This window comes from Leuciscus leuciscus (genome assembly GCF_965113295.1).
Source record: "Leuciscus leuciscus genome assembly, chromosome: 9".
Classification (NCBI taxonomy): Eukaryota; Metazoa; Chordata; class Actinopteri; order Cypriniformes; family Leuciscidae; genus Leuciscus; species Leuciscus leuciscus.
The window spans coordinates 14,005,478-14,014,099 of record NC_138733.1 but is presented as its reverse complement, the minus strand read 5'-3'; the positions used below and the strand labels follow the sequence as shown (position 1 = coordinate 14,014,099).

At 34.7% G+C, this 8,622-nt stretch overlaps 1 protein-coding gene across 1 annotated transcript in view; it reads right to left on the bottom strand.

Annotated features, from left to right (window-relative positions):
* gbe1b (glucan (1,4-alpha-), branching enzyme 1b) overlaps nt 1-8,622 on the bottom strand; it is a 146,274-nt gene that overhangs the window by 65,209 nt on the left and 72,443 nt on the right. The window lies entirely within an intron of this gene.

Here is an 8,622-nt window from a genome sequence, read left to right as displayed (position 1 = left end):
GCTTTACGGGACACACTGATGGAAATAAGTAAGTTGTAAGGCAGGTAGGACACACTGTAAGTTGACAGTCAGGTAGGACATCCTATCATTGCATTCAGACTGTATGCAATGATTGAATGAACATTTTTGTTCCTGAGACTTCTACAGAAGATATTTGTTCATGTTCTCGGGGAAACAAGCTGCGCTTGAACACACCAAAGGAACTACAGGCGACTGTCAATTAGCACAAGCGTTCTGCGCCTGCATGAAAGATAATCACGGTCTATATCAGCAGGTATCAATAGTCTAAACGTTATTCAAAAAGTGAAATTAAATCTAGGACTGCAGAAACCGTAAAAAAAAGCAGTGCTTGCTTTCCATTTTAAATATAAATCGCGCTGATCACTTTCTTCATTCCAGGCGGCTCAAGATATGCAAATATTTGTGCATTGGAATGATCAGGTTAGATTAAGGCAAATCAGAACAGCCTTCTGTCTGTGCCGTCTTGACTTCTTTGTTCGCTTGCATCACTTCTCATGCGCCGACTCGTTCAACAAACTGAAAACCCAATCAGAGCGATCTCTCTCGCCGATGGCCAGACGACGATTCAAGATGCTGAATTAGGCCAACTCCCACGGTCCTTGTTCATAGGGCTGCACAGTTTGCCCAAAAAGTTACACAGATCCACAACGTAATGCTGTAAACCTTAAAAAAGTTAAAAAAATATTTTAAACAGCTTTACAGTTCAAATAATGCACAAGTTTTGATAGCAGAGTAATAGTAGTGTAGGTCTATTAAAAATTTTGAGTATAAGTTTACATGCATCCAAGGTCAAAAATCACTTTAATTTTCTCATTATATACATTGCAGCATCATCTCTTTTCTATCAGTGTCTGAATCGGTTCAATGAATGATTCGGTCTCTCTAAACCCCTCCTTTCCGAGAACCTGCTCTGCTCTGCTCTGATTGGTCAGATGTCCCAGTCTTTTGTGATTGGTCTACTGCTCATAATGCCTGTCAGAAACTAAACGTCCATTACCATATCTGAATTTCAGCTCCTGATCTTCCTCAGCACTTGATACACAGTCATTCAAACAGTAACAATGGCGTTGTTTTTTCCGTATCAATTCCAGCCTGAGTCCTCATCCTTTAGAAGTGCATGCAAAGTGGATTTGCTTTTGCGCTATTACAGTGTTTGAGGGTCAATAAAGGACCATAGGTGGGTATTATGCAAATTTGTAACAAACCTACGTAGTTTCGTGCAAGAAGCAAGACTGGAATTACTGACAACTCGCTTCAAGCAGTTCACAATCGGTTCTTCCTTTTGGGAGACAATAACTCAACAGCTATATTACACACTACATTAAAGGTCATTTCCAAAAAAGCATAATAGGTGCACTTTAAATCAGCATTATGCCAGAAATGCTTTTGGTTGAGCTTAAATTGTACTCAACCTGTAACAGTCCTGTAAGAATTCCTCTTTTTGTTCACGGAAGAAAAAAAATCATATTAATTTGGAATGACATTAAGGTGAATAAATATTGTCAAATAATGAAGAATTGTAACTCTCTCTTCTTTAATGGACTTTTAAACAGCTTGAAATGGAGAGCACCACAGATGGAGGTGACTTCAGACCAATCGTAAGTTAATTTGTATGTTTAGCTGGGAAACAGAGCCGAGCTTCGTTCTCCGGCTGTTCTTGTCCTTGTGAGACGCCAGCATTCTTCACTCGCTCTAATTGTTTCCATTACGTTTCAATTTGTTGGACTCGGACAGAAGGGCACTGGCTAAATTAGAGGGCTTTTGTTATGCTATGCATTGGAAGCGACAGCATTTTGGAGTGGTAATCGGATCAAATCAGGCAAACTTGTGCTGAAAGCCTTATCTGCTTCTCTTGTTAGGACATCTTAATTTCTCAGAGGCTCTAGGATGTAGTCGGGTTGCCATTGCGAGCTCAGAGGTCGGATTAATCAGACAGGTTGGGCGACATTAAAAGCAGGGCTGGATGTGTGTGTCTATGAGAGTGTTTTAAGCAGGCAATGCTGCCCCACTGGAACACCAACTGTCAGTTTACTCTTTTAAGGTGATCTCAAAAATCCTGTCATAAATATTTCACCCTAAACAAAAAAAAAAAAAGATAGCATACTACGCTTAAAGAAAAAGAAGCATATTTCTACAACCATTATGATTTGCATTGGTGCACTATTTTTATGACAATTAAGAAACTAATTCTCTGTAAAAAAAAAAAAAAATAAACACTGATTTATAATTGCTATATAATACTGATATATAAACACTGATATAAAGTCAACATGAAATCAAAGTTGAAGTTGAAGCAGTCTACCTTTTCCTTAGATTTATTTTTTATTTTTTTATTTTTTTTATTTTTTTATTTAGAAAAGGGACAGTGTACATTAATTAACATTCATAAATGTAAATGTACCCAAATTAGCCCGAAAGCTAGTTTTCATTGGTAGTCCCTTTGCCAGATGTTATTAGGCTCTAAACTAGAAAAAAGAGTTAAACATTACAACAATACACTACAACAATCATAAAACTTGGAAGCACCTCCGTAAAATACAATTAAACATATTATACAAAAAGACAATATATATATAAATACATATACACAATAAAAAAAGATATTTTTATGAGTTAAATATGACTGATTAGGTCTATTTATAAATAAAATTAATAATACGATTAATAATAATAATAATAATAATAATAATAATAAAGGAGAAGCATTAATGTTCACATTGTTGGTTATGAAGAAGCCATTTCTTAAGATTAAGCTTAAAAGAGTTAAATGATGAGCACTCTCTAATTGAGTGAGGTACAGTATTCCACTGATGTGAAGCTCTGTATGAGAAAACTGCTTGACCAAACGATGTTTTCCTACGTGGAATTATACAATCCGCTCTAATTGCACCTCTTGTAATTCTGTTTTCAATAGATTTAAATTTAATAAAATCAGCCAAAGGAGGAGGAGCCAAACCATGCATAATCTTATGAACTAAACAAACATTTTTTAAATTGATTAGATTTTCCCAGTTAAACAGGTTATACTTATTTAAAATGTGACAATGATGAAAACTGAATTGTTTTTTATCTAAAATTTTAAGTGCTTGTTTATATAATGATTCTAATGGTTTTAGGACTATCAAATGTGTATTTGACCAGCTTGTCAAACAGTATGTGACATGAGAAAGAATCATAGAATGGAAATATATCTTTGCTGCCTCATTTGATAAACAGTTTCTAATAAACCTAAAATTAACCAAGTTAAATTTAATCTTGTTGCAAACTTTTTTTATGTGGGTTTTAAAACCAAGACAGGAGTCCAGATGTACCCCTAGATATTTACATTCTAAAACAACCTGTAATCTTTCTCCTGAAATAAAAATGTCCTGCTTTGTATCAGGCCTATGTCTTTTAGAAAAGAACATACAAACTGTTTTTGACACATTTAGCTTCAGAAAACTCTGATTGAGCCAGGATGTAACTTTTACCATAGCGTCTGTCAACTTTTTTGCAACCTCTTCTGCATTTTTACCATGTGTAAAAATGACTGTGTCGTCAGCATACATTATGACATTACATTGTTCACACTCCTTGGGTAAATCATTAATATACATGCTAAAAAGAATTGGGCCCAGTATGGACCCTTGTGGAACACCAGTTGATAGACCTAATAAATTAGATTTAAAATGATCAATTTTTACTAATTGAGAACGGGAAGAGAGGTAAGATTTGATTAAATTTACAAAATGTGTAGAAAAATTTAAATCATACAGTTTATGCAAAAGGTTATTATGGTTTAAAGTATCAAATGCTTTCTGTAAATCAAGAAATACAGCCCCTACCACTCCACCTTTATCCATTAATGCTTTTACCTTTTCTGTAAAGTAACATATTGCAGTTTCTGTTGAGTGATTTGCCCTAAAACCAAATTGCATCGGATGTAACTGGAAAGAACTATTATTAAGATGATCAATAATTTGTTTGGCCAATAGTTTTTCAAAAACCTTTGATATTGTAGGTAGGACACTGATGGGCCTATAATTACAAGGTAAGCGAGTGTCGCCTCCCTTAAATATAGGAGCCACAACCGCTGGTTTCCAAGAACTAGGGAATATTCCTTGATCTAATGAACTATTAATGATATGTGTTAGAGGGTTAACTATTGAGGAACTAATTTGTTTCAGTAAAAGTGTGTCCATACCATAAATATCCTTAGCCCTTGAGGACCTCAGAGACATGACCACTCTTTCAACCTCTAACTTAGTAACTGGTCTTAATACTAAAGCTGTGTCACTTACATTAATTGTTTGTAGATAAGGTTGTTGTACAGTAAAACTTTGGGCTATTTTATCCACTGACTCAACAAAATAGTGATTAAGGGCCTGTGCCACATCAATCGGGCTCTGTAGAAGTATATCATTAATCTTTAATTCAATTGTACTTGTTTTAATATTCTTTTGACCAGTCAGTTTTTTAACCTGTCTCCATATTATTTTTGAGTTACCATGTGCGTTTTCAATAATTCTGATAAAATAATCTGCCTTTGCTTTCCTTAATGCTCTTACTACCTTATTTCTTAACATTACAAATTTATTTCTATCATGGACCATCTTTGATCTTGTCGCTAATTTTAAAGCATTATCCCGTTCTTTCATTAATTTTTTAATATTGTCGTTTACCCAGGGGAGGAACTGTTTCTTGTACTTGTATTTCATCTTGATTGAAAAATCACTAATTGTAGATTGTAGCTTTTCTGTAAAGATCTGACTAGATATTTCTAAATCTATATTAGATGATACCAAATCTTCCCAATTCATATTTTCAATTGCTGATTTAAACTCGTTTTGCTTATTTTTTGGAATACTGAAAAATTCCTTATTACTGGCATGTGTAGTAAATCGTTTGCTCGTTAATTTTCTAGAAATAAGCACCATATTATGGTCTGACAACCCTGTTATCATATTATATGACTTTATAATTCTCTCCGGTCTGTTACTAAATATTAGGTCAATTTGAGTACTAGTGCTATTTGTTATTCGTGTTGGAGCTTTGATCAGTTGAACTAAATTAAAACCATCAACGACTTGCTTAAGCTTCTTCCTTATAGATGCGTCTTCCCAATTTAAATTAAAATCACCCATAACAATAACTTCCTTCTTAAAATCACATTGACATAATACGTTCTTAAGTTCATCATAAAAACTGTTATTTAAAGCAGGTGCTCGGTAAATAACTAATAGTGTAAAAGACATCTGAGACATCTAACATATTTCTTTATATATATATATATATATATATATATATATATATATATATATATATATATATATATATACACACACACATACACACACACACACATATACATACACATGATCAAAAGTATTAAGTGTGAATCAAAAATGTAAAAACACATGTAAAAATATATTGCACAAACTGAAAAAAATGTATGCAAAATGATCAGAATAGCAAACAACGTGAGAAAAACAGTGAGCACATTGTTTGCAATTCTGATCATTTTGCTTTACTTTTTTCAGTTTGTGCAATATATTTGTACATGTGTTTTAAAATTTTTGATTCACGCTTCTTATTTTTTGATCCGTGACCACAATACTTTTGACGGGATATTGATCCCATAGGTTTGCTGTTGTTTTTGACAGAGCACAGAGCAGGGGACCATCTACAACTTTGTATGCATAGATATGAGTCACACACACTCTCTCCAAGTCTCCATGCGCTCTTCTTCTTCCTTCACACAAACTCCAAGTCATCCGAGCGCCCTCGGAGTGCAGTCTCATCTGTACCCCAACGCAGAATGAAATCGATAGCAGTGTCGGATGAAAAGCCCCAGATAAATACTGCATGCAGGGCAATGTCGTATGAAAAAGCAAAAGTTAAAGAGCAGCAGTCTTTATGCCCTTCTAAACACTGATCCTGAGTCAGTGAAGTGGACACCTTTGTGCACTGAGAGTGCATCAGTGAATCAGCCTGCTGGAGCGGAGCCGCAGAGGGTCATCTGGGGCAAAAGCGTCCAGACAGCCCGATGCGGCTGGTCTGGTAAAAAGCCTTGTATTCTGGGTAGCCTTGTTTAGCAATGCATGCCGATTCTCCATGGAGGCTGTGCGCTCAGCACAAACAGTCACCCCTGCAGTGCACAGGGCATATACACCTTTTTTTTTTGCTTTTACTGTATAAGACTGTCAAGATAAACAGGAATGCGGACAGGAAAGTCACAAAATATAAGAGAAGATCCATGTAACTTTAAGCACAAAGAATATATAATGTTTAGTGCTGGGCAAAGATTAATCGCGATTAATCGCATCCAAAATAAAAGTTTGTGTTTGCATAATATATGTGTGTGTACTGTGTATAATTATATTGTATATATATAAATACACACATATGCATGTATTTATTTAAGAAATATTTGCATGTGTATATACTGTATATACATTTATACATAATTTATATTATATATAAATATAAATAATTTATATATAAATTAAAAAAAATCTTAAATATATACATGCATATGTGTGTATTTATATATACAAAATAATTATACACTGTACACACACTTATATTATACAAACACAAACTTTTATTTTGGATGCGATTAATCGCGATTAATCTTTGCCCAGCACTAATAATGTTATTAAATAAACCTTTTTTTTTTCCCTCAGGAGTCTATTTTATTCATAACTCCATATCTATTTTAACCGACCCGCTTGTTCAAATTTCCTGATTTATGTACATTTAATTATTGGGTTAGTTCACACAATTTAAATTCTGTCATCAATTACTCACCCTCATGTCTTTCCAGAACCGTAAGACTTTCATTCATCTTCTGAACACAAATGAAGATTTTGATGAAATCTGAGAGCTTTCTGTCCCTCCATTAACAGCCAGACAACGACTGTACCATTTTAACGGTTCAAAAAGTTCCTAAAGAGATTGTAAAACTAATCCATTAAGTAAAATCCATCCAATTAAGTGGTTTAGTCCAGATCTTCTGAAGAGACTGTTTCGCTTTATATGCTGAACAGATTGAATTTAGGCTTTTATTCACACATAAACATTAAATCAGCAAACATAAGCAGAAGCTCAACCGAACCTGCTTGACACGCAACAAAAAAGACAACACGAGAATGAACCTCATTGGTTCTTGCAGAAGCTCAAACGTGCTGCGTTACACAAGAATGAACTTCATTGGTTCTTGAGGAAACTCAAACGTGCTGCGTAACACGAGAATGAACCTCATTGGGTCTTGCTGAAGCTCAAACGTGCTGCGCAACACCAGAATGAACCTCATTGGTTCTTGCAGAAGCTCAAACGTGCTGCGTTACACGAGAATGAACCTCATTGGTTCTTGAGGAAACTCAAACGTGCTGCGTAACACGAGAATTAACCTCATTGGGTCTTGCAGAAGCTCAAACGTGCTGCGTTACACGAGAATGAACCTCATTGGTTCTTGAGGAAACTCAAACGTGCTGCGTAACACCAGAATGAACCTCATTGGTTCTTGCAGAAGCTCAAACGTGCTGCGTTACACGAGAATGAACCTCATTGGTTCTTGCAGAAGCTCAAACGTGCTGCGTTACACGAGAATGAACCTCATTGGTTCTCGCACGTCAAGTAAACATGCTTGAGATTCCGTTTACCACAAATTATGTATGAATTGATGAATGTTTATATGTGAATAAAAGTCTAAATTCAATCTGTTCATCATATAAAGCGATCGAGTCTCTTCGGAATATTTGGACTAAACCACTCAATTCATATGGACAAGTTTTAAGATCTCTTTATTAACTTTTTATAGGGTCAAAGAGTTGCTCAGATTTCATCAAAAAAAATCTATTTGTTTTCCGACGATGAACGAAAGTCTTACTGGTTTGGTACGACATGAGGCTGAGTAATTAATGACAGAATTTAAATTTTTGGTTGAACTAACCCTTTAAGGTTTCAGTTTTACAATAGATATTAAGATTTTGCAGTGTAAACAAATAGTTGAATCATTTAAGGATCAAGCTATTATTTTTGTGTAACATTCCTTTTCAAACCATTATGAGCCAAAACACCAAAAATATGACATTGGGAACCTCAAGTGGTCATGATGATTTTGAAGACTCACAAATATTCTGTTTAACACAGAGACAAATGGAATGAACCAAACTGGTTTCTAGTTACTTCAGATGATACAGAATCACAAATTTATTTTCATAAAAACTTCCAATTATTATATCTAGCTAAACCCACCAATGGGTCAGACTCAGAGTAGTGAACAGATATAACAAGCAGCTGAAATAAAGGGTTCAAACTGATAGTTTGATATACTGTGGCTCTCTGATCAGTCTGATAGATGTGCTTTGCCTTGTGCTATTGCCAAGAAAAGAATCCCAAAATCTCTCTCTCTATATATATATTTATCCATAATGAGAAGACCTTCATTAATATGCATATCCACAGAAACGGCACAGAACAAAGGAATGCTTTAGATCAACTCACAGAAGAAACCCTAATTAAGAAAAATGATTGAAGAATTGCCCATAATTATACTTTTAATTATGCACACTCACAAAAAAGTAGAAAATGCATCCCAGTTTCCAAGTGTATGACAAT